Here is a 26,567-nt window from a genome sequence, read left to right as displayed (position 1 = left end):
GCCATGGGGGCACCCACCTTGGCCTTGGCTGTTGACTATGTGTCACCCAAGAGCAGATGCCCATAGACCAGGTGAACCTGAGTGGGTAGTAGGCTGAGGGATGGTAGGAGGGGAGGGAGAGACTGAAGCCCACTCCCCTGCCCCCTAGTCCCCAGAGCTGAAGCTGGTTTCTGCTCATTAGCACCTTAACGAACCATGCTAAGGCGCTCCCCCTGAGCCTGCTCCCAGACAGATAATTATGGTGATGTTTTTGGCTGCTGGGGGCAGGCAGCTGGAGGTGGGGGGAAGGAGGGCTTTTCTGGCTTTATTACTGTCCACAGGGATTTTCAAACTTACCCACTCTCGCCTCATTTGGAGAAGGCAAAAAATGTGTTAATGGACCTTTTCCTACAGCTGAGAAGGACAATTTATGATAGAGGTGACAAATGTCATTTTAATGAGAGGCAGATTCCGCTTTATTTTAAACCATAGACCCCCACCCCAGCCCCCAGCTGAGTCTGTGGATTTGGGGCATTGACAGCGGAAGCCAAGGTGTCAGGTTGGCAGGGCCTGGCCGACTGCTCAGGGAGCAGTCAGAATTCCCACCCTCAGAGCCGCAGCATCTGCCTGCTCACACGCTGCACTCCTGCACACTCGGGATGACAGTGCTTGCGCCCTCCACCTACAGATGAGGAAACCGAGGTTACGGGAAGTTAAAAGACTTGCCCCAAATTGCCCTGGAATTTTAAGGGTTGGTGGGTGAGATTGGAACCCAGGCTGTTTGACACCAAACTCCATACTCAGCATTTCATCTCACTGCCTGACCCTGGTGGGGGACTGTCCACCCAGGTCACTCTCAGGGACAGGGAGAGGGAGGTCAGGTTAGATAAGCCAGGTAGAGTCTACCAGCCCTGACTAGCCCTGGCCCTGGAGCACCTGTGGCTGCACTGGCCCAGGAGGAGGCCCAAGGTTCCTCTTTCTGTATGGAGAGTGCTGCTTGAATGGCGTTTGCTGCGGGCCTGGAGGTGGGGTGCACAGTGGAGGTGGGTGTCCCATCTTCCCTGCAGCCTCTAAATCAGAGGTGGTCCCTCCAAGGAGTCTACCAGACGTGGGAGCTGGGCTGGAGAGGGGATGGCCCAACTTCTGAATGAGGAAAAACTCAGGGCCATTGAGGGCGGGCGACCTCGGGGCCTGCCAGGACCAGAGTCAGGAAGGGGAGCAGGTATCCTGTACACAGGCATGCAGAGCTGAGCCCAGGCCTGCCCCTTCCCTAGTTGCTGCCCCTGTGGAGTCGCCCACAACACCCCGTCGACATGCAGGCAGCAGGTGACCACGGCTTCTGGAGTTCCCGGAGTCCCATTCCTTCCTGGGCCCCACCCCAGCCTCCTGGCCTAACGTCCAGGGGTCTGCTCCTCCTCAGGTGTCCCCATGAGCACTGACTTATCTACAGAACTTGGTGGGGGTCTTGGAGGCCAGGACAAGGTTGGAGGCTTCCTTCCCATGATCTGAGAACTTGCCGTGGAGAATCGTAGGACTGGGGATTCAGTGGCTCTCAGACCCTTGGTTTTCTTGGTCGGAGGAGTCTATTGCAGACTCTTGCCCTGACCTGGGATAGTGTGAAGCATGGGGACACTAGACTGTGGGGTCAGTGTCCGGCAGCTCCACGTCAGTGTGCTGGAGTCAGAGCCCAGCCCTGGCCCTCATCACTGGGGACCTTGGGCAAGTCTCGTTCCCTCATCAGGAAAATGGGTTAATAATGCCATGTCCTACTAGAGTTGGGAAAGGTGTGGATGTGATGCTGTAATGATATTGCATGTGTAGTCAGTGCTCAAAAGTGGTTGCAGATATAAAATTCCCAGGATCATGATATCTTAGAATCCCAGATGTTTGGAGGTCCAGGGGGAGGTCGGGAGGGAACTTACGAGTTCAACTCTCCCCGGAAAAGGGCTTCTCCTCCCCCAGGTCTGTGATGCTGTCATCCCATCTCTGTTTGACCCCTCCTCTCTCTGACCCTGCCTCACTTTGAGGTGCTGGTGCGTGGAGAGGTGCTGTGTCAGAGGTGGGGTTCAGCTTTCTGAGTGATTTGAGCCCCGAGAAGGGTCACAGTCACTGCTTAGGGTCCTGAAGATGGGGACTAGCTCACTGCTTCCACGCCCACTTCCCTGACTGGCCTAGGCAGGAGGCCGGGTAGGCTGTGGGTATCTGGGTGCTCTCTCTGGTCCTGGATAGCAGCCTGCCAGGCCAGGCTGGGAGTTCCCTTCTCCTTGTCCCCGGCCCTGGCCAGTCTAGGGCTTAGGAGGGGCCCGTTGATCCCTGCTGAAGTGAGGAGGACACATTATGTCCTGAAGGGTCCCTGGATCTGGAGTTGGGCTTGGATTTAAGCCCTCCCTTCCTGGAGTGAGGCTTGGGTGACTTTCTTAAGATGTCAGAGCCTCAGTCTCCACATCTTTTTTTTTTTTTTTTTTTTTTTTTTGAGACAGAGTCTTGCTTTGTCACCCAGGCTGGAGTGCAATGGCATGATCTCTGCTCACTGCAACCTCCACCTCCCAGGTTCAAGCGATTCTCCTGTCTCAGCCTCCCTAGTAGCTAGGATTACAGGCATGTGCCACCATGCCTGACTGATTTTGTATTTTTAATAGAGACGGGATTTCTCCATGTTGACCAGGCTAGTCTCAAACTCCTGATCTCAGGTGTTCCGCCTGCCTCAGCCTCCCAAAGTGTTGGGATTACAGGCTTGAGCCACCGCGCCCAGCCAGTTGCCACATCTTTAAGTGGTAGCAACAATCCACTCCTCTGGGCAGTGGTGAGGATTCAACTAGATCCAGTCAGTAGAGCCCCACCCAGTGCCTAGTACTTAGTAGGGTCTCTCCTGGGAAAGAAGGCATTGTTTTCAGAGCCTGCTGCTCTGGAGTGAGCCTGGGAACACCACAGGGTCCCCTGCTCTAGCCGAGGGCACTAAGGCTTGTTTGCTTCCTGGGACTCAGGCCCCAAGTTATGTCTTTCCATCCCAGGGACCCCCATCTCAGGTGGGCCCGGGAAGAAGAGTTCCCCAGGACAGCATATTTGGCCCCAGGTCCTGGCCCACCATTTACTGCAGTGTTTCTGTGGACAAGTCACGGAACCACTCTGAGTCTCAGTTTCTTCACCTGAAAATGGGGCAGATCAGGTCTCAGAATTGCACAGGCGCATGTGTGCTGCACACGTAGGACACGGCAGGTCTTTGTGAGGTGCCTGCATCAGGAGGGCTTGCTGATGGCTGCTCTTTCAGGTCCTGCCTCCCTGGCTCCTCTTCCAGGGAATGTGTCTGCCCATGGGGGGCGGGGTGGGGGCACGAGGTGAGTAGATAAACAGCCATCCAGCACTGTTGGGTGGTGACCCTGTCATCCAGGGGTGGGTGGGGGCTGAGGTGCTTGGCTGTCTTCCCCCAGCCTCTCTCCATGGCAATCCCCCTGCCTCCATCCTTGCCTCCAGTTGGCTTTGACATTGCCCAACCCAACCTGGGGTATGGCTGGATATGGGGAAAGCCAGACCCTGATAGCTCCTCCCATGGGAACGTGCCTTCTCACCCGCTGGCTGACCCTGGCCACTCCATCAGCCATCAGATCTCCCAGGGCACGTCCAAGGTGTGTGAGTGAGAGGCAAGAAAGGGCCCAGTCACAGGGGAGGCTGGCAGGGGACTTTGGTGGGACTTGAAGAGAATTAATGTGGGTAGATAAAAGAAGGCAGGTGGCCCTGCCAGAGGTAGGGATGGGACGAGTGGGGTTTTCTTCCTCTCTTTGAGCTCCTGGCAAATTTCTGCTCATCCAAGCCTCAGCCTTGGCACAGCTCCGCTGGAGGCCTTTGCTGCCTTGAGGCAGTCAATGGGGGCTTCCCACCCTGGGCCCCACCCTGTCATGGGTAGCCTCTTTTGTGGCTCTGTGGCCCTGAGCCTGGCTTGGTGCTGGCTGCGGCCAGGGTCTGGAGCAGGGAGGCCAGAGACTCAGGTAAGGGTTGCACACCAGGGCCCATAAATTGTCCCTGACAGCAGGGGGAGCCATTGAAGGGTCCTGGGCAGTGGAGGCTGGGATGACAGCAGGGTTCTATGGAGGGGACAGGGCAGAAGGCCCTGCAGTGACGGGGCTGCAGTGGGCTGAGAGAAACCCCAGGCAGGGGGACCTGTGGCCACACCCCTGCCGCCCCACAAGGCTGCAGTGCCTCATCTGCTCTGAATGGGGGATGAATTCAGGGTGTAGATTACCCTGGCGAGTGGGCATCGATTTCCATTAAAAGGCTGGGTTGTGAATTTTTCTCTCCTGCCATCCTCTGACAGGCCTAGGGCTTGGCTGCGGAGAAGGGTGGGGAGCAAAGGAGGGGAAGAGACACAGAGCCGGGGTGGGGGTAAGGACACGCATGAGCCTCTCTCCCCCGTATGTTCCTTTCCTCCCTCCTCCAAGTCCAGACACACGGGTCCCTGTCACTGTCCCAGCCTGCACCCCAGTGTCCCTGTGAGTAAACCAGGGCTCCCCTCTCACAGACCTGGTTCTCTTCCTTCGTGGCTGTCTTCACAATTTGTATTTATTGCTTTATTTGCTTAATGTGGGGACAGAGGCTGTGGCCACCTTATTCGTAGTCTTGTCCCCAGTGCCTGGGATGGAGGAGGCACTCAAAAAATATTTGTTACATGCAAGACAGAAAGAAAAGTTCAGCAGGCTTCTGACTGGGGCAGACTCCCACCTTCAGGAGACACCAACCAGGAAGCAGAGGACGAGGAAGCTGAGGGCCTCCTGTCTGCCCAGGGGACCCTGCATCTGGCCCTTTTATGGGAAGGGAGGGGAGGGGCCTAGATGTTCCCTGGGAACCCTGCAGGGGTGGAGGCAGGGGCTGCTGGGAGCTGGGGTCCTGGTGGGTGGGTGTACACAGGACACCGAACATTTGCAGGTTAGGGCAGGAAAGTAGGAGCCAGGGGTGGCCCCACAGAGGGGAGGGGAGCCACTGTGTTGTTTTGTCACAAACCCACCGTCCTCTGTCCTTCCCTGGGCCGTTTGCTACTCCTCTGGAGCAACCTCTTCCAACAATTTTCATGGATTGTTTGAGTGTTTACTTCCCTACTTCTAAATAACTGGCTTATTTGCTGCTTTTTGGTTTTCCTTTTTCAGGCATTAACTATTGACTTTTACTATATAAGCTGAGGATTTAGCTTCCACCCCACTCACTCACATTTTTGATTGGCTGAGCTATGTAATGTACTCTGATTACTTTTCGTTTCTTGACAACTCGGTTTTCTCCAGAGTTAATGACTGTCTTTTTAGGGCGGTGGAGGGAGGCTTTTTGAAAATCGCTACTTCAGTTCCCAACTTTCCCCAGCTGAGTACAACTCTTCTCAACTTAATACATGAAAGCCTCTACCAATGTTATCTTCTTGAAGAAATTCTCATCCTGAGCCTCTGAACTGCTCTGATTTGGCTTATTTTGTGCAGCAGACATGCGGGATCCACATCTCCATGACTCTGGGGATTCCTCTCACCACTCTTGAACTGACCCTCTTGCTCCCTGGACTCCACGTCTTCCTCTTGGTTTACACTCTGATTTTGTGAAGCACACCCTCTAATAGCTTCCAGAAAAGTTCCTGGGAGGTACATTTTTGAGACCTTGCATATCTGAAAACTTCTTCATTCTTTCCTGAATCCTGATGTCTAACTGGGTGTAAAATTCCGGATGGAGATCTTTTTTTCCCCCAGAGTTTTAAAGGGGCCCCTCTCTTTAAAGTCATTGTTTACAGTGCTGGTGTTAAGAAATCACGGTTGCTCTGACATTTGATTCTTTGCATGCTACTGGGAATTTTTCTTTCTGGAAGCTTCTAGAAACTTGTTCCCCATGTTCTGATAATTCACTATGTGCTCTGTCTTGATGAGGGTCTGCGTTTTCAAATTGGAAATTCATGTTTTTCGCTCTGGAAACATTTTTGAATTGCTCCTTTCATGTTTCCTAACCTCTGTGTTTTTCTCTTCTCATTTTCTGGAACCCCAGTTAACCAGACATTGTGCTTCCTGGAGGAAACTCTGGCTTCCTTATCTTTTCCCTCCTTCATCACTTTAAAAAAAAATCTTTCTGCTCCTGTTTCTAGGAGATCTCAATTTTATCAGTCTGTCCTTCCAATGGATTTTTAAAAATTCTGCTTTATCAATATTACATTTCAAAGTTTCTCTTTTATTTGGTAAATATTCTTGTGTTAGTCCATTCTCACATTGCTTTGAAGAATATCTGAGACTGGGTAATTTATAAAGGAAAGAGGTTTAATCGACTGGCAGTTCTGCATTGCTGGGAAGGCCTCAGGAAACTTACAATCATGGTGGAAGGCAACCTTCTTCACAAGGCGGCAGGACAGAGTGAGTTCATGCAGGGGAAATGCCAGATGCTTATAAAAACATCAGATCTCATGAAGACTCACTCACTTCATGAAGGGAGAACCATCCTCATGATCCAATTACCTCTACCTGATCCTGCCTTTGACACGTGGAGATTATGGGGATTACAATTCGAGATGAGATTTTGGTGGGGACACAGAGCCAAATCATATCAATTCTCTTTAAAATATATTGCTCTCAGTTCTTATTCATGGATATCATATTTTGGTTTTTTTGTGGAAAATATAGTTTTTTTTTAAGTTTCCTTCTGTCTGCATTGCCCGTTTCTTTTCTTTTCTCTCTCTCTCTCTTTTTTTTTTTTTTTTTTTTTTTTTTGAGATAAAGTCTCCTTCTGTCACCCAGGCTGGAGTGCAGTGGTGCAGTCATAGCTCATTGCAGCCTCTGTCTCCCAAGCTGAGGTGATCCTCCTGCCTTAGCCTCTGGAGTAGCTGGGACTACAGGCGCACGCCAGCATGCATGGCCACTTGTTTTTTTCACATTGCACTTTTGTTTCTGTTGATGCTCAGTGGGTTGTTCCTATTTAGGAGTGGGGTGCTAAAGGCTGGTATCCCTTGTGCAGGGGTGGGCCTGTCAACCATGGCTGCCCCGTGGCTGATCTTCCTGGGCCAGTTCACAGGGAAGCCCTGATGGCAGCGTCTCCTAGAAGGACTCTGATTCTCCTGGAGTGAGTGGAAGAGGAAGGCTGGGATCTGGACCTCAAATTCAGCATACAAACTCAACTACTCCTTTGGTTTTCAGTATGGGTCCCCACTTTCCACCCAGGCTGGTGCCTTCCAGGCCAGAGACCTTCAGTTTGATCCTCTCCACTGGAAAAAACTCACTACCAGTCTTCCCTGGGCAGAGGTAGAGAGGGAGCTCCTTGGGGTCTGTCTGCTTCTTATACAGACTTCCAAGCAGTCCTTCATTCCTGTGTCCAGGGGTGCCTGGTGCCACCAACTCCTGAGCCTGGATTCTACCAGTTAATAGGAGAGGGGCTTAGGACTCTGCTTTCACAGTTCTGGTTTTTCTTTTCTTTCTTTCTTTCTTTCTTTTTTTTTTTTTTTGAGACACGGCTGGAATGCAGTGGCACGGTCTTGGCTCATTGCAGCCCCGACCTCCTGGGTTCAAGCGATTCTCATGCCTCAGCCTCCAGAATAACTAGGATTACAAGTGTGCACCGCCACGGCTGGCTAATTTTTGTATTTTTAGTAGAGGCGGGGTTTCGCCATGTTGGCTAGGCTGGTCTCCAACTCCTGACCTCAAGTGATCTGCATGCCTCGGCCTCCAAAAGTGCTGGGATTACAGGTGTGAGCCACCACTCCAGGCCTGCTTTCCCAGTTGTGCCAAACACACCACCATTCATCCATCTGCTCTCTAACTTTCAAAACCATGTTGCTGTTTCCTCTTCTTTCATTCTTGGTCCTTGTGGATTTATGCACAGAAAGGATTCTTCACTGTTGTGATGGGGTTTTGGAAGGAAGTGGAGGTAAATGCAATGCATGCCTTCAATCTGCCGTGGTTCCTCTGCACATCCACATGGATGTCCTTTCCTGCTGGTGGATATCTACAGCATTCCCCCTTTTCATTCTTACAAACATGGCTGCCGTGAGCATTGTGGACATCCCCCTTGTGCATGTGGGAGACTCTTGGAGTGGGACTGCTCTGTGGTTAGGATACATGCATCTTCAGCTTCACCAGATAAGGTCAAATTGTTCCTCCCAATGCTTGCAGCACCTTCCATGGCCAACAGCAACATATGAGAAGCTGGTGTTGCTCCAGCTATGCTTGGCACTCTCTGGCTTTTTAGCTGTCCACCAACTTAATGAGCGAAGGATTGTGGCATTTCTCGGAACTCTGCTGAGCTTCGGCAAGCCTTGTCATGTGTTTATTGGCCCTTCATCGTTCCTCTTCTGCCAGTTGCCTGTTCCTATTCTTTGCCTTTTAAAAAAAAGTGGGTGATTTGTCTTTTTCTTATTGATTTGCAGAATTCTTTATATAGCCTGGAAACAGTTTTTTGTCAGCTATCTATGCTGCAGGTATATTCTTCTGGTCCGTCTGTGGCTTGTCTTTTCCCGTTGTAACGTCTTTTGTTGAATGGATGATTTAAATGGTAACAAAGTCAAATTTCTCACCTTTATGGCTTATGCTTTTTATTACTTTTTGGGGATGAGTATTTTTAAGGCTCTTGATGTATATTGCTAAATTATCACTGAGAAAAGTTGTCCTAATTTGCCCTTGGAAGGGGCAGAGAGATGTCGGGCATCCCAGGTGCACATATGGTGGGTACGAACGCAGATGGAGTGGGGATCAGGAGTGGGATAATTAATGAACAACTCAAATGCGTACAGTGCACAAGGCTTCAAAGTGCTGTCGAGGAAAATGCGTTACTTGATCCTTGACACCCTCCTGAAAGGCCCTTTTCTTTGTTCTCCTTTGGAGAACTGAGGCCTCCCGCCACGGTCACAGGTGACTTTGATTCAAGCTCAGCTCCAGCCGAGGTGGCTGGGCTGGGAGTTGAGGAGGCTCGGGGGAGGGTGGTTAATTAATGTCCAGCGGCCACCTTTTCCCATGGTAGGAGTTCCGTGTTTTTGCTGGCAATGGAGTGTTTGTGCCTCCTGGGGAAGTGGGAGGGGCTTTGGGGTCACAGAGCCCTGGGTGCTGCCTCTTACCAGCTCCGGGCCCTCAGGCAGGCTCCGGACCTCCCTGAGCCTATCTTCTCCTGGATAGAAAGGGAGTGACGCAGATGCAGCCCTTGGGGAGCTGGAGGGCTGAGTTAGATAATGCAGGTAAGAGTTCCTGAAGCCAGAAAGGTGCTCTCAGGTGGAAGAGCTGTTCCCCTAGGAGAGCTATGGGGGAAGGGTGGGCACCCGGGAGAACGGCAGAGGAGTGGGCTGCATGGGAACACATTCGAGGGTCAGTCAGTGGGGGGCGGGCAAAGCCTGCAGTGGTGGGGGCGGGGGGTGTCCAGTGCTCTTCATTTCCTTGTAAAAGGTCCTTTTGGAGAAACTGACCTTGGTCCAGTGACTGGGGAGAGGGGGATGGGTGAGGGCTGGGGGAGGTGCTGAGTCTGCGGAGTCGGGGGGCGGGGGGCCATCCCCATCCCCGGCCTCTTCTTCCTTGTATCCCTGTCCCTCCTCCTCTCCAGGCCCCAGGCTGGCCTTCTACCTCCTGGCACACCCAGGCCTGAGGGGTTAATTTTGAGGTGCCTGAGCGAGCCTGCCTTGGCAGTATGTAAATCCATACACTTTCATAAACTGCTTAATTAGGCGAATGTTAATGAGACGTTAATTACTGTTGTGCCCGCCGATCCCACAGAAACGGGGATTATGTTTCTCTTCAAACATCCCGTCTTAATTATAACTTGTGCTTAATTCTGCATCTTCCACCAGCCGGGCGAGGGTGGGGTGGGCACCTCCCTTTCTCAGCAGTTCTCTGATGGCTTCTCATTTTTGGTCTTCCATTCGTTCCTCAGACATCTAGTAAGCACCTACTATGTGCCAGGCACAGTCCAGGAGCTGGTGCTGGGGTGACAGAGGGCAATCAGCCCCAGTCCCTTAGGGAGCTCCCTGCCCTGTAGGGAGGTGGATTTGTAAGTATATATTGCAGCGAAGGCCCAGGGAAGAGGTGTGAGGGGCTGCTTGGCAGGCATGGGTGGTCCCAAAGAGGAAGTGGTTTGTCTCTTCAGGTGATGGGTCAGGGAAGGCTTCATGGAAGAGGTGACCTGTGGACTGAGTGTTGAAAGTGGAAGAGTATTCACCAGATACGTAGGAGGTTGAGAGTTTGGGTGGAGGGTGGTCCTGCTTGGCCAAAGACCTGGTATTCAAAGCCTCGACCCCCATGTGCTTTCCCTCTCTAATCCAGATCTCTTAGCCTTGAAGCCCAGGAGTTTAGGGGGCTCCTCAGAGAGCCTTGGCTCTGCCCAGGGCCACCAAGTGGCCCTGGGCAGGTATCTGCTCCTCTCAGGGCCTCACTCCATCTTACTCTGAGGGCCTGGCTAGGAATTGATATGGGTCTTTGGTCTCAATCCAGGGAAGAGGGTGGTCAGGGTAGGCTTCCTGGAGGAGGCCTCTCCACAGCCTGCTCCTCTGGAGCTATGAGACTCTGTATTTTGCTCTTGCATTTGAGTCTCTGAGCGTAGCACACACATGTGCTTGGTGTGTGCCATGGCCCCACCCTCCAGGCCAGACCACCATAGCCAGGGGACTAAAAGACTGGCCTGCACACACTGTCCTCATGCCACGGCTTCTACCCACCCCTTGGTGCACTCTGCCTTCACCCAGCAAGGACTGCTTAATGCTGCCTCTGCCTCTCCTTGTTCTCTTTCACCCTCAAGTACCAGGAAGCCTCTGGCTGAATTAAGGGTGAATTCAACCTCCAGGGTGAATTAAGGGCTGAATCATCAAACTCGAGGTCACAAAAGATCCAAGAGGGCATTAAGCCCCATTTTAGAGATGGGAGACATGGGGCCAGAGAGGGTCAGGGCCTGGCGTGGAGTTGCATGTCACATGCAAGCCTCACTCCATCACTCATGTCCACTCCACAGATGGGAATACTGAGGTTCAACGAGGCTATGTGCCAGGGATGGAGGCTCCAGGGGCTGGGCGTCTGGCAGGGCCTCAGTGAGCTCCTTTGGATCATCTCTTCTGATGCCATTCCCCTGGAGAGGGGACCCTTGCAAATGGGCTACAGACACCTGGTGAGGGGACTCCACTCCATGTCCCTGAAGCTGAGAAGCTGCCTTGGCTCCCCAGCCCTTGGGGCCCTTTCTTCTGCAACTCCTGTTGGATCTCTCCTTTGAGCACTTAGTTATGGTGGGAGATGACTTACCTGGAATGTCCTGTACCTGACTTGTACCAGGTTAATGGCATTTGTATTTCTAGGCATCTGAACTCAAAGGAGCACAATCACAGAGAAAAAGCCCTTTAGCCCATTACGTGTATTTGAACAATTACAACTCAGCCCTTTAAATTGGTTATTATGTCCCCAAATATGAAAACAAAGAATGTCTGGCCCAGCTCCTGCGCCATCAGCAAAACTGTGAGGACAGCCTTTGGTTGCAAGTGGTCCTGTGCCTGTAGACTGGGCTGCTGTGGCCTTGTTCCTTATAATTTGCATTGTGTTCACAATTTGGTGGTGGGTCCCTGTATTGCCCCACCCAATACACTGGAGCAAATTTTTGGTTTAATAGAATAGTGTGAATTAAAAATGGATACTTGGGCCAGGCACAGTGGCTCACTCCTGTAATCGCAGCACTTTGGGAGGCAGGTGGATCACTTGAGCTCAGCAGTTCAAGACCAGCCTGGGCAGCATGGCAAAACCCCACCTCTATTAAAAATAAAAAAAAATAAAAAAAATAAAATTAGACATGGTTGCATGCACCTGTAGTCTCAGCTTCTCGGGAGGCTAAGGTGAAAGAATCACCTGATCCCGGGAGGCAAAGGTTGCAGTGAGCTGAGGTCATGCCACTGCACTCCAGCCTGTGTGACAGAGTGAGACCCTGTCTCAAAGAAAAAAAAAAAAAGATACTTATTAACAATCATAACAAAATAAAGCTTTTTAGCAAATTTCTGTGGTTTCTATGTTTCTGGCTGTATTCCCAGTTTGGGCCCAGTGGTGAGTCCTATTACCCTCACCTCCTTTCCAAGCACCCAGGATATACTCACTTATTCCTCCTCCTGTGTCCCAATTCCTCCAGCTCTAGGCAGGACACGGGGGAGAATTAGATATTTGGAACCTCAGAACTGGAGGCTGGCTCCCAGTGAGCAGCTGGCCTGTGGGTCTCAAACTCAGATGCCCCACGGGCCAGGCAAAGGGGCTAGAAATGAGCAAAGCAGGTTGATAAGGACTGTGGAGAACTGGAGGGCCACCCATCAGCCCCAGCTGATTGCTACCATGTGGAAATAAATGCAGGCCTTGTGTGGCCAGATTCAACTTTTCCAAGAGAAACCAGAAATCCAGATTTCTATGTAATTTGCAAAAGTTGGCAACTGATTCTAATCTTTTAAAAAACCACTGAGCTCAAGGCCAAACAAAACATTCCGCTGCTCAGTTTGTAACCCCTGTTTCTGGTTCAGCCCCTGCGTTTGCAGACAGGGACTGAAACCTGGTGGGGCTGGGGCATGGGACCCTGGACACCCTTAGTGGCTGGGCTCACTCCAGAGGCCCCGTGGTCTCCCACCTTGAGCCTCTCCATATTCAGCCTGGGCTGTTAGATGTTCCCCTCCCCTCCCCACCCCAACCCCAGCAGGCATCCCGCTACCTTCCCCATGGAGGAGGGAGTCATCAGGTGTGTGGAATGACAACCAGAAACACGGCTGCTGCAGGGAAACAGGCATGAGTCACTGCCGCGCTGTCTTTTAAAGAGGGAAAAAAAGCTGCCTCCTTAGAATTGTCACCCAGGCCCACTCTGAGAGGCAGTGAGTGAGGCTCTGAGACCTGGCAGTTTATTTCCGGGCCACATCCCCTCTGGGGTGAGCCCTGGCTGGCACCAGGTGAGCAGTAGTGCCCTGGTTATGGGTGTGGCTCAGATGCCAGGCTCCCCACGGCTGTGGCCAGGGCAGAGTGCTCAGTGTGTTTGTTCAGTTATGACTTTAAAAAATAACACAGGGACTCTTTTATTAAAACGGCTGTATTACCAATCAACACGTTTTAATAGGACACTCAATTAGAGCAAGATTTACAGAGAGGTAGACGCCCTCATGTAAACTATCACCTTTCTCCCCAGTCGCCAGCTCCAGTGCATCACTGTCTAATGTGGTCTCCTTTCTCAGCTGGGCGTGAGACGATGACTTTTTTCAGCTCCCCTGCACCTCTGAAGTTAGGGAAAGGGGCATTGAGGAGAAGGTGATGCTTGCTGAGCACCTGTGGTTGCCGGGTACTGGTCCTGGTGCTTCGATATACAACCTCACTTACTGTTGACAGCCACCTTGTGAGGTCGGTGTAATTGGCTCCATTTTTTCAGGTGGGGAAACTGAGCCTCTGAGAGAAACTTGCCCGCAGCTTGCTGCCTCAGGCCCACTTGGACCGAGTTGGCTCTGACAGTTGCGGAGTTAGCAGGCTTTGCGGTCCCTGGCCTCCCTCCCAGCTGCCCTCCAGCCTTCATTCTGGGCAGAACTTTCCAGTCCACACCTCTCCTCCATGCCAGTTCACTCTCAGGCCCAAGGGTGCTGGGGGCTGCAGGAGGCTTGTAACCTCAAGTCAGAGGCCAGTGAAGGAAGGGGGAAGCTCTATGTGCAAGGTAGTGTGTGGGTCTGTGTGTGCGTGTGCATGCGTGGCTGCACACACATGGGCATTTAATCTGGATAGGTCACATGTCCATCCGCTGGGTGCCTGCTACTTACTTGCCTGCCCTGCTGTTAAGTGCTTTTCAGGTCTTCAGAGAAGGCCCTGATTTTACTCCTTACTCAGGGAGGGTGGGGTGGTTTGGTCTCAGGTGCTCCCTCTGTTAGGGGCCTGGTGGGCTCCCTATGGGCTGAGTGGAGTGGACCCCACCCTGGAACACCTCAGATAGGCCCAGGCTGAAGTGGGGATAGCACTGGGGAGATTCCGGACCTCACCCAACTCTTTCCCTCCTCCCTTTCTGGCCGCCCCCTCCCTGACAATGGTGATCCTCTCATTGCCATAGTTCTTCCTCTGTGCCAAGCATGGTATGAGGGGCTTTTCACAGATGGTGGCCCCATCTGATCCTCCCAAGATCCCCATATAGTAGGCAGTCTCATCGTTTTTCAGATGAGGAAACTGAGGCACAGAGCGGGTAAGCAGCTTGCCAGCGTCACAGAGTAAATGGCAAAGCAGGGATTTGAGCCCAGGCATCTCACTCCAGAGAAGGTGCTCATCAAGAATATGAGGTGTGGCTGTCCTCCTGGCCCAAACTCCAGCTTCACCTCCACCGCGAAGCACACCCTGACTGCCCCTGCTGGCTCTGAACTGCCCCAGGTGCAGTGAGAGGTCAAGTGAGCTTAGCTTTGAAAGCTGGAGAGCAGGGGACAGCATCTAGTTTTCTCCATCTGCAGACAAGGAAACGGAAGCCTGCAGATGGGGAATGCCCGCCTTGGGGTGCGCAGTCAGTGAGGGGTGAAGCCATCTGGCTTCCAGTCCAGTGCTCTTTCTTCTGCACCAACCTCCAGTCCAGTGCTCTTTCTTCTGTACCTACTTACTGCATTGATTTTATTTCAGAGACAGGCCCAGATGCGTGGTCGGGAATAGACCAGAGGAGAGCCCGGCTAAGACCCCTTTTCCTCTCCTTTGCCTCTAACCCTCAAACCATGCAGACTTGCACATTTTCAACCTCCCTCCCATCCGTCACCTTCCCACCATTAAAACAAAAGAATTGGGAGGCGAGGGAGGGGCGAGCCATTGACTTAAATGTTTAAATTAGCCTCGCTTCGCTGAAAGCTGGGTGTCAGGATAAATCCATTCCTACAGTGTCATATATATTTTCCTGAGTGGGAAGTTGGTGAATAAATGAGTGTTCTTCATATATTATTATGGCCTGACACAGCCGAGGCAGGGAAAGGCGACCCACGGTGATTAACAAGCAGGTCTGGGCTAATGAGCCAGAGGTTGGGCTCCTTATGGGGGGCCTGTGCCTGGCACCTGGGCCAGGGCTGGGGACTGAGCCGCTGTTCTGGGGCATTCCAGCCAACTCTTGCTTAAGCTAGGAGGCCTATGGTGCCTTACCTTCTCCTCCTCCTCTTCCATCTGTCACTTAGGGCAACTCCCTGCCCCTGCTGGCTCTATTTGCCCTGTCCCCACACCCTGTCTCCTCTTATCTGGGGACTTGAAGTGACATCTCTGTGGCTCACGGTCCATGGAGGAAATAGAATCTTGCAAGGAAAAAACCATGAGACCTTGACATCTACGTGGTGTTAATATTATTAGATTAAAAGACACCTTGACTTGGTTTTCACAGTATTCCCATCGACCAGTGAAGGAACTGAGGCACAAAGATGGAAAGTAATCCCTGTGAGCCTGTGGGGGCCCAGCCTCTGCCTCTGTGGTGCTCCCACAGCCACCTCAGTATTGCCGTGGCTGAGTGGATCCCCGTATGATGCTGGAGTCAACCCCTGTACATGGTCAGTGCCTGACAAGCCCAGCCCTGGCCACTCTTGTTCTAGGGGCTCAGATACTCCGTCCTGTCAGACCGGAGCTTGGGCCCCTTCGGCAGACTGCCCAAGAAAACCCGTCTCAAAGACATCAAAGTCTCAAATGTCAAACCAAGACGATCCCTGAGGAGCTGGAGAGGGAGGAGGTGGGGGAGGTGGCCCTTGAATCAGGGACACTGACACTGGTGGGGAGGGGAAGGCAGGGTGGCTTGACCAAGGAGCGGGGCAGTAGGGCCCCCAGCATCTAACCTTACCCAAGGACTGTGGGATCCTTCCCAGGCTTGGGCTTCATTTCCCATTGCCCCTCTCCCTCCCCTAGACTGTAGGGCTGAAGGTATGGGTGGGGAAACCTGCACAGCAGAGGTGGGGGCCCTTCCCCAGGGCTGAGCTCCAAGGTGTCCCTGAGGGATGAGTGTGAGAACATGGGTAAGTCTGTGTGCGAGGTGGTGCACGTTAGCATTGGGGGGGCCGTGGAGTACGGGGTGCACATACGTGGGGACATTCAGCACCCTCTAGGGAGGTGGAGTGGGTGGCGTGGGGGTTCAGGGTCATTACCCTGAGCACGTTCTCATAAAGTGACACCTTTGCAATTGTCTTTCAAGTTAGCATGTTGATGTTCTTAACACTGCGATGAAAATGTGCAGAAGTAATTGAAAGCCAGACAGTTAGACGCCAGATGCAGGAAAATGGTCACGTTCACTCCCTCACCAACCAGGGCTGCTGAGCCTGGGCTCCCACCTCCAGCTTGGCCCTCTTTGATGGTATGTGTATGTATGTTGATGGTACCTTGTGTGCAGGAATGTGTGTGTGTGTGTGTGTGTGTCTGTCATTGTATGTCAGTATATTGTGAAACTCTGTATGAACACGTGTGAGTGTGTGTGTGTGTGTGTCTGTCATTGTATGTCAGTATATTGTGAAACTCTGTATGAACACGTGTGAGTGTGTGTCACTGTGTGTTTTGTTGTGTATATGTCTGAGAATGCATGCTTGATTGTGTCATTCCCCTGTGTGTGGACATGTTTTTGACTGTGGGTATCAAAATGTCCGAGCTTTTTTGGGTCTAGTCTTCCTTGTGGACCTTAATGAGAGTTATGGGCTCCATAACTGTAAAGCATTGTCCTCGTGTGGTGGGTCATTTGCTGCGATCACACGAGGAAGGATGCAGAGATCAGGACCCTACAGTGAAGAAAGTGGGCTGAGTGGGGCAGGGTCTAGCCTGGGCCTGCCTGGCCCTTCTGCGTGTACCTGGGCCCACGCCCTCCCTGTCACTGAGGCTCTCTAGCCTGTCCAGCCCTGCCCTAGCCTGGCCCCAACACCCTGGCCATCCCACCAACTTCCCACCAGCAAGCCTTTGCTGAGTCACACTGTCCAGACAGGATGGGGAGGAGACCCTGCTCCCACCGAGGAGTCACGATGAGGAAGAATTTGGGAGCTGTTAAATGTTAAACCACATTGGGCTGGATCAGGCTTTAGAAGATTGAAAGGGAATTTAGCTTTGCTGGGGGCAGGAAGGAGGAAACATCCAGGGCAGATGTGTGGCATCAGGAAGGAGTGGGGAGTGTGGCAGAGATAGGGAGGCAGCCAGGTGGGGTGGGGCCACTGACAAAGGCAAGGAGCTGGAGAGGTGGCTGCAGAATGCCCGGCACATAGTAGGTGCCCAGGAAATATCTGAAATGCAGCTGGGGGTCCCATTATGGGGTTTTTCTTGTGACCTTCGGAAGATGTTAACCAGAAGGTATAACTGTAACATAACCAATGATAGCAACTCTATTTCCTAAGCCCCTACAGTGCAGGCAACACTGTGCCTGCCACCCTACACACATTATCCCAGTGTATTATTTCATTTTACAGATAAAGAAATGGAGGGTCAGGAAGGTAGTGACCTCCTCAAGGTGACAGCACAAATCAATGTTGGTCCTAGGATTCAATTCCAGGTCTGATGCCAACGCCTGTGCTGCTGCCCCTCCATGCCTCAGTTTCCTCATTTCTACCATGAGGGCCTGGAAGAGAGGACTTCATATTTGGCTTGCTTTGGGGCTGGAGCCTGTTGACCCCAGAGTTCCCTCTGCTGAGTAAGACTTTGTGCTGGGCCTGGGGAGCTTCCTCCTTCCCATCAGATCCCTAGGGCCACCTCCTTTCCCCTAGGCCAGTGTGGAGCCAGGCCTGGAATGGGCAGGAGCAGAGGACCGAGAGCCATTTGGAGGGAGGGGCGTTGCTGCACTCCTGAAGGGAACTGAGTGGGGACCTGGCTGTGCTCCAGTCTGGTCCTAGAAGGAGGGCCTTGGCCTCAAGGGAGTTGTGCATCCATCTGTGGCTTGGTCTCCTTCCCTACAGATGTGGCTGGCAGAGGGAGAAGCCATACCTTTTGTGTGCACAGCCCCCAGATAAGTCAAAAAGTGTCTTACCTGCATTGCCTGCCTCAAGCTTCCCAGCAGCCTTGGGAGCTGGAGACCACCAGGCCCCATCTTATAGGCAAAGACACTGAGTTTCATGGAAGCTTGTGAATTTCCCAGGGTCCTCAGTGACTGAGGGCAGAGAAGGGCTAAGCCATCTTCTGCCTACTGGACCTACCCTCACCATGGCCCTCTGACAGGCCAGGCCAGGGACGCTGCACTGTGGGAGCACAAAGGACAGCCCTGACTTCTGAGGAGGTTGCCAGAGGCAGGGCCTGGGGCTGGAGGGGCCACTTTGCAGGCTCTTCCTTCTCAGAGCCCCAGCCCTATAACCCCCAGCACAGCCTAGGCTGGGACTGCCACCCGCGGCACACTCCAGAGGCAGCTGTGTTGAGCTGGGTGGAGCGTCCTGTCGCCCTGTCCCCGGGAGGCGGGTGTGCCTAATGAATTAATTAATGTTGGCAAAGCACTTGGGATCTTGGGCTGAAAGGTGCTCAATACATGCAAATCAGAGTGATTGTTATTATCCATAATTATGGAGTTTCTGCCGGAGAAATTATTCAGAAGCGGACGGTGGCTGGGCCAGCACAGGGCCCTGCCAAGATCTGCTCTTCAAGAATAGGGGAATCTGTCTTCCTTCCTTCCCTTCCTCTCCTCCCTCCCTCCCTCCCTCCCTCCCTCCCTTCTTTCCTTCTCCCCCCTCTTCCCTCCACACTTCTTGCCTTCCCCTTCCCCCCTCACTCCCTCCCTTCCTCCTTTCTTCTTTTCCTTCCCTTCTTCCCTCTTTTCCATCCTCTCTCTCTTCCTCCCTCCCTCTCCCTTCCTCCCCACTTTTTCCCTTCCTCCTTTTCCCTTTTGCCCCTTTTCTTCCCCCTTGCCCTTCTTCTCTCCCTTTCCCTCGTCCCTCCCTGCTCCCACTCCCTCTCCCAGTTCTGGGCCTGTTTCCTGCTTTTCCGCAACAAATGCCTTCTTTGTCTCGTCTCTCATGAAGACAGGCACCTGGCAAGGTTTGGAGAAGGAGGAGATGGGGCAGTAGCTTCTCACCCATGGGGGAAGGATCCAGAAGCAGAGCCTCACTTTTTTCATCTGTTAAATGGGTGCATAAGGGGTGCCCTGCCTCTTTGGGTGAGTGGCAGTGCCCAGGAGGGCACTCTCTGGGTTGCAAGCTTCACGTCTGCAAGGCTCTGCCATATGTTGTTTAGATAAACATTGTGTGTGTGTTTGTGTGTGCACACTTGGTGTGTGTGTGCCTCCAGCCCCCTCCTCCCTCAGACCATGTTCTCAAATGGCTTTGTGTCTTTGGCTGTTGGTTCCCTGATGGCTGAGGCTGACCCTCCTCCACCAGACTGAGCGAGCGAGCGGTCCCATGCTGACAGTCCTTGGCAGTGCCCAGAAACAGCAATCCAAATAAACTCTCTCTCAGCTGCACCCTACTTCCCTCCCCCTACCCCCAGTCCTCTGTCTCCATGGTGATGTTCATCTTTTGTGCCCACCAGCCCCAGGGAGGGCTGCTCCCAGATTCAGCACCATGAACAGCGCCTGGCTCAGCCAGGCCCACAGAGTCTCCTCTCAGCTGAACATAGCCTCCACAGGTTATTCTGACCCAGGCCCTACTTCTACAGCCAGACACCGAAGCCAAGAGAATGCCAGTGACTTATCCAAGGGCCCACAGATGCTTAGCTTTAGAGCTGAACTACAGCCCTAGTCTCTGAACTCCCCATTGCATTACAAGGAGGCTTTAGGATTTCCTAGTGTTCCGTCAACTGGGCAAGCACCACCTACTGTGTGTCTGCCTCTATACCAGGCTTGGTGATGGAGGAGAGTTGGAGGCAGTCAGGTCTCTGTTCTCTCCAGCACGCGGGACCCACGAAACAACAGCCATAGCCACAGCCACGACAACAGCGAGAGAGCCAGGGATGGCAAATATGACAGTATGTATGTGCTTGATTTTGTGGTGTCTGTGAGAAGTACTTGAGAGGTGTGAGGCACAGTAGGTCCCTGTAGGATGGAGCAGTCAGGAAGGCTGTTTGGAGGAAGTGGCACCCAGCCTGGAGAGGCAGAAAGGAGGGGGAAACTGGTTGCTGAAGAGGGGGCCAGAATGAAGCTGGCCTGTGTGTGAGTGATGGTGAGAAGTCCATCCAGTGGGCTCAGGGCAGCTGGTGGCAATGAGCCTGGGAAGGTCTGCAGTGCCCCATGAGGGGCTGGTCTCTGTCCTGTGGGCGCACTGGAAGGCTGACCAGCACAGGAACACAGTGGGATTCCCCTCCGCTCTACAGTGCTATAGCCTGCTTTGGTGTCAGAATCCAGGCCCCTACCTCTCCCTTGCTCCCTTACCTAGGGTTGGCTGATTCCATCTGGAAGTGACAATAGGCCGTGGTTGTCTATGAGGCCTTTGTGCCTTATCGCCCAACCTGTAATCTTTCCCACCCAACACAGGCTCCTTTTCCCTGGCATTTGTCAAAAACATGGGACAGAGCCCCAGAGCCATGTGGGGAGGCCAGGCTGGAGAAGGCCTCTTGCTGCCCATCGATTTGCATTGCTTTTGCCAGCTGCCTGAGCGGGTTTGCCGGACACCATGGGGCTGTGTTTGGCTTTGGATAATGAAATAATGTCTTCACCGAGGAAGGGAGAAAGCCTTTGCTAATTAGCTCAGCTGCCTACTTTTAGGGCAAAAGTCTTTACTGTTAGGCTCCCGTCGCTGGCCGAGTGGTGGGGCTCTGTGGGAAGCCAGTGGGGCGGGCAGTCCACCTTGGGGGAGACAATGGGAGGATGAGAGGGGCTAGGGCAGGCAGGGCCGACATTTTCCAGGGACACTATCTCCTTGGCCTTCTGTCCCCCAGCAGCATTTTCCTGGCACAGGTGCAGCATGGGGTAAGAAAAGGTCTTGGGATGACGTAGATCCTGGTTCTGTCCCCAGCCCTGCCACTTGCAGGCCTCGTGGCCTTGGGCAAGACACAGCTGACTCTCTGGGTTTCGAGTCACCTCCTCTGAAGAAGGAGGCATGGTCACATGTGAGAGGGCAGCTCCTGGGCTTGGTGAGATGATGGAACAAAGCACCCAGCACACAGTGGGGACTTGGGAAATGTGGGTGGCTTCATGTTCACTACTTAGGATCACAGCCTTACCTTGCTATTGGCTCGGGCCTTGTTCATCTAGAGCTCAAGTGCCCCACTATCCACCCGTCTGACCCCATAGAAGGGTGAGATCTTCTTCCCTGACTTCTCCCAGGGACTGGGAGGCAGTGGGGCCAGTTGAATGGCTGGATTCAAAGGCAAAAGCATTTGAAGTGCTCCTTCCCCTACAGTTTAGGCCCTGGGGCTAGTGGGAAGGGGCTGAAGATGAGGCCAAGTGATCAGAAGAGGGAGGGCCAGGATGGAAAGGCCTGAAAACCTGACCCTCCTCCAGGAAGTCCTCCAGGGATCGGCTGGAGGTACTCTTTCTCTGTGTCCCCCTACCCCATAGACTTTCACTGTGTCCTTCCCAGGGCATTTCCCCCCACTATCACAGGTCTTATGCTCATTCCCATCTCTGTGAGGCTTTCCAATATTCTAAATTTCTCATACCTGTGACTCGTGGACCCTATGGGCGAGGTGGATAATAGTAGGAGCAGTAGTCATGGTGTTCAAGGCAATGATCCTAAAAGCAACCAGCCTTTCTGAGGACTTAGCATGTTCTAGGCATAGGTCAAGGAACCCTGCAAGGATCACTCCCTTACTTTTGGTAGACGGGGTTGGACTGACTCCCATTTTACAGAGAAGGAAGCTGAGGCCTGAATGGGAGAGGGGCCTCTTGAGGGCATAGCATAAGTAAAGGCAGAGATTCACACCTGTCCTCACACCTGGCTCAGGTCAGTTTAGACTGACAATCACGAATGGCCTGCCCACTCTGCACCCCGCCCTGGACACAGAGAGAGATGGTACAGACGCAGGCCCTCAAGCAGGTGGTGGTCCATGGAATACCCTCCACGCTGCCCTCATTCTTCCTGACCTCCTTCTTGCCCTAACTCAGAGGTGCCAGCTGCATCTTTCCCACTGGACTGGTCCTGCCTCTGACTCTGGGGTCCCTTCAGTGTAGGCTGCACAGGCAGAGGCTCCGGTCTCATCAGCCAAAGTATTTCTGGCACTTATCAAGCCCTGGCACGTAGTAGGGGCTCACCTAATACTTGGTTAGTGGTGGAATAAATGTCATTGTGTGGATTCAATGAGACCATGTATATGAAGTACTTGACACTCAACCAAATATTTATTGAGTGAAAAAATACCTTTGGGTGGAAAGAAGGAGGTACAGGGTGTCAAATGTCTGGCTCATGGTAGGCTCAGCACAGGGGAATGGCTGCAGCTGTAATTGTTGGCATCCATTCTTCTGGAAGGGGTTGAGTGGATGGACCAGAAGCAGACCCGGGAGGCTGGAGAGAGAGACGGGGAGGGAAGCAGGCAGGCACCGGAACTCCCAGGAAGAGGCAACAGCAGGGAGAAGGCTGGTTCACAGCTGGGGGCCCTGACACCTACTCCGTGTGGAGCTGGGGACTGGAGCGTGTACATGTGTGCACGCGTGTGGGTGGCTGTGTGTGTGTAAAACAAATAACTGGAAAATGAATTTAATTATAAGGCACTTTTAATAGTTATTTATATTTAATCCTGCTAATTCTGCTTCTCATGTAGCCAAACTGTAATGCTATTCTTCTTACTCATTTGCTAGTGAGAGTCGGGGAGAGAGGGGAGCGGGAGGCGGCCTCTCGGGAGGGCAGCAGGTATCCCCCAACCCTGGGGTGGGCCCAGTTCAGGGATGGATACTGAGGACAGTGAGGAAGGGGCCACTGGCAAGGCTGTCTCAGGGGGCATCTGGGACGCGGCCCCTGCTCTGATTCCAGGGCACGTGTTCACTCAGCCCCTGGGGTGGGTATGGAGGAGCCATGGAGAGAGTCCAGCCTGAGTCAGGCAGACCCAGGTTCAAATCCATGTGTCTTAACTTCAGGGGCTCACTTTCTCCACCTGTAGAGTGCTATCACCCACTCCCCACCCCCACCATGAGAGCTGCTGGGAGGATTAAATTGGAGAGAGTGGGCCTGCCCCATGGCATCTTGTCCAGAAAGGCCGGTTCCGCACCCTCCTTCCTCTCACCAGCCCTCAAGCTGGCCCGCGGTCCAGCCCCTCCAGACACACCCAGCCAGCCCTCAGCTTACTGGCAGAGAGAAGATGTTTGACTAACTCTATGGCCAATAACTGACTTCTGTCCCTTATTTGAGGATGACCCCTTAGGAGAACCGGAGGGTTGGGTTGGGTTGGAGGGTGGTCTGGTGGTAGGAGCAGCTTCACTGAGCATCTGGGAGCGGTCCACACAGCAGCCATGGGAGTGGGCAGAGGGGATGACACGTTCCTAAGAAGGGTCCACGGCATGGGCCACGTGGTGGCTTTGGAGAAAGGTCAGGAGTTGGAGACCCAGACCCGCTCTGCTGTGGAGAGTCTGGGATAGCTGGTGGCCCCTGCTGAGTCTCTTTTGTTTTCTTGTCGGGGCCACAAGGCCAGGATGTGAAGGACTGGGCAATAAAACCAGGGAAGAGCTTCAGGCAAGTTTAAGGCCTGGAGATGGGGCTGGCGGGGAGGTGCTGAGTACTCACTGGGCCCACCGGGGGAATGGCATTGGGCTTGTTTTCTGACAGTGCTTCCTGTGGCCAGAATGAAGGCAGGGGCCTCAGAGTAGCCTGGAATGGAGCAGGCAGGTGATGCTGGGCTCAGACCTCTCTCTAGGGACCCCATAGAAATTGGGCTGGGGGGCTGGATGCAGTGGCTCACACCTGTAATCCCAGCACTTTGGGAGGCCGAGGCAGGCGGATCACCTGAGGTCAAAAGTTCGAGACCAGCCTGGCTAACATGGTGAAACCCCGTCTCTACTAAAAATACAAAAATTAGCCAGGCATGGTGGTGTGCGCCTGTAATCCCAGCTACTCGGGAGGCTGAGGCAGGATAATAGCTTGAACCCGGGAGGTGGAGCTTGTAGTGAGCCGAGATCATGCCACTGTACTCTCCATGTATTCTCCAGCGAGACTCCATCTCAAAAAAAAAAAAAAAAAAAAGAAAAAAGAAAGGAGGAAGGAAGGAAAATAAATAAATAAGGCTAGGGGCCAGTCACCGTGGCTCTTGCCTGTAATCCCAGCACTTCAAGAGGACGAGGTGGGAGGATTGCTTGAAGCCAGGAGTTCAAGACCAGCCTGGGCAACAAAGTAAACCTCTGTCTCTCCCCTGCACCACCCCCCAATAAAAGAAAAAAAAAGAAGTTGAGCTGGGACTGGGGTCCGTGACCTCTTCCTGGAGCAGGGTTGTGGGGAGGAAAAGTCAGGGGCCCGCCTTCCTCGGTGTGTTGCTTCTTCCCATGCTGTCCTGGTCCCACCCACTATGCTGGGGCCACCTACCTCAAGGTTCCTGGGCTCTGCAGGACATCAAAGGGGTTGGCCACGCCCAGAGGCTACCCTGAGGGCGGGCCCTGAGCCAGGCTCTGTGCTGGGCTTCTTCCTGATCTTCTCTCATGGAATCCCTGCAGTGACACTGTAAGGTGGATGCTACTATCCCCATTTTATAGATGGGGAAACCGAGGCTCAGGGAGATTGAGGACGTGATTAGAATTTGGGTCATCTGACTCCAAAGACAGTTCCTTTACCCACTGGCAAACTCTGGTGACCCAAGGGGAAGAGGAGGATGGCATAGTCAGAGTGCACAGTGAAGGCACTGCCCTCTTAGGAACAGCTGAGAGAGCATGGGTTTCCAGTCCTGGTGTTCACACCCCCGGAGGTCCAGCAATGGTCTCTCTGAGGCCCTGCAGGGCTGTTGGTGTGGCCAGTGTCTTAACCGGCTGGAGAGGGTGCCTCAAAGGGGCAACCACAGTCCCTGTTTAGAGTTGTGTGGAAGGAGAAAGGTTGGCTTTGGGCTCTGTTGCACCGGGGTTCAAATCTTGGCTCTGCTACACACCAGCTGTGTGCCCTTTGGCTGACCACCTGACCCCTGAGCCTCAGCATGGCCACTGCTGTCTGGCACGCAGTACACGCGTGGTACCACCCACCCACCCTCCTCCTCCCTGCCTCCTTCCTCCACTGATGTGTGGAGGTGGGTAATGACTGAAGGTATGATTCTCTCTGGGATAGTTTCACTTTAATAAGAGACTTTAATGCCTCCGAACCCCAGCGGATGTTTCCCTTTAATGGTGACATTTCAGGCGTGGTGACAGCCATGAGGAGATTCTGGAGGCGGGGGCCTGCCTGGCTCTGCATTGGTGCAGCCTCCTTCTTTGGCCCTTCTTCCACTCCCGTTCCCAGGGCTCATGCTGCTCTCTTGCAGGCAGGTCAGTGTTTCGTTAATTTGATTGAGGGATCTGTTCTGAGTGTGCTCACTCTACAGCTCCTAGAAGCCCAGCCTGGGAATTGGTGGGCGTTCTGACACAGACAGGGCCAACCTGAGCTCTGCTCGTCTAGGCAGTGAGAGGTTACAGCAAAAGTAATGAAGAGGCTTGCAGGGGGAGTGATTGACCTGCTTGGGGGAACCCTGGAGGTCTGTCCCAGGGAAGAGTCTCTGGGCATGCTGAGCTGAGCGTGATGGATCTTTTCTGTTCATTAAGACAGCACCCACCCCACCCCCAGGACCTGTCTGCACTCCAGATGACTCGCAATGTCCCCTCATCCATTCACTGCTCCCGAAGTGCTCCCAAGCCCTGGCTGTATTGACAGGGGAGAAGAGGAGGAGGAGATGTGGCCCCCTGCTAGGCCTGGGCAGGGGACCAAGGGACAGAGGATTGGAGCTCTGGAGGAGCAGTCCTGGGCCTGCGGATGGGGTGGTTGGGTATTCTTAGCTAACTCAGTGGAACTAAAGAAAGGGAGGGTTTGAAGAGGTCCCAAGGGAGAGGTCCATGGCCTGGGCCTAGGGGCCTGCGTTCTAGTCCAGGTTTTGCAGCTGATTCCTTTGTGACTACGGGTAAGTCTCTGCCCTCTCCTGGCCTAAATTTTCCCATCTGTCCAATGGGGGTTTTGGTCTGGGCCAGCTAATCTGTGGCCTCTTTCAGCACCCTCCATCCCTGGGAGTGGGGGTGGTCTCTGGAGCCCAAGGAGCTGGAGACGGGTGGGAGGCAGATGTACGTGCTGCTGTGTGCTGTGGCCAGCACATTCATTAAGCATCTGTAAGATGGATACACCCCCCAGTTCACCTGGCACACGAACCTCTAGATTTATTTCTTCCTGAATGGTGCCATCCATCATGTTAGCTTTGCTGCCAATGGTGCGGCTGGCTCCTGCCTGAGCCTCCTGAAGGGTGGGGTCCCTTGTTATCCTCCAGGCAGGGCTCCTCGCCCCCAGCCCCCAGCCTTGCTCCTGCACCTGTCCGCCCCTCAACTTGTGTGGCATGGGGATAATTCTACCCATTAGGTCTGCTCCAGTCCCCAGCCAGACCACAGGTTCAGGGTGCTCTGAGGGGTTCTGGGGCAATCAGGGCTGTCTTCTTGAAGGAGGTGGCAGTACTGGCTTTAGACCTAAAAATGTGTCTAGGCAGGAAGTGGACAGGTGGAAAGAAGACTAAGTGCTTTCAGTGTTGATGTTGAGGGAGGGATGGAATTCATGGAACAAAGTGAGCAAGGTCCCACACTTATACTCATGTTATTTATACCTATGTTGCTTATGAAAGGTGCCCAGGCAACAGTGTTTATTGACTGACTGATTGATCCTGTCCCCA

General features: G+C 53.2%; 1 protein-coding gene across 13 annotated transcripts in view; it reads left to right on the top strand.

Annotated features, from left to right (window-relative positions):
- The window catches only part of LINGO1 (leucine rich repeat and Ig domain containing 1), a 204,366-nt gene that overhangs the window by 45,585 nt on the left and 132,214 nt on the right, over positions 1-26,567 (top strand). Inside the window, exon 1 of one of the 13 annotated variants that reach the window (XM_065548253.1) lies at positions 9,023-9,148. The exons of the other annotated variants lie outside the window; for them this stretch is intronic. The gene's annotated coding sequence lies outside the window, so the exon portion shown is untranslated. Of the gene's footprint in view, positions 1-9,022; positions 9,149-26,567 lie in introns of those variants that run through there. 13 annotated transcript variants of the gene reach the window in all.

Source organism: Macaca fascicularis, chromosome 7 (genome assembly GCF_037993035.2).
Source record: "Macaca fascicularis isolate 582-1 chromosome 7, T2T-MFA8v1.1".
NCBI lineage: Eukaryota > Metazoa > Chordata > Mammalia > Primates > Cercopithecidae > Macaca > Macaca fascicularis.
Note: the sequence above shows the minus strand (reverse complement) of the source record. Positions and strands in the feature narration are given on the sequence as shown.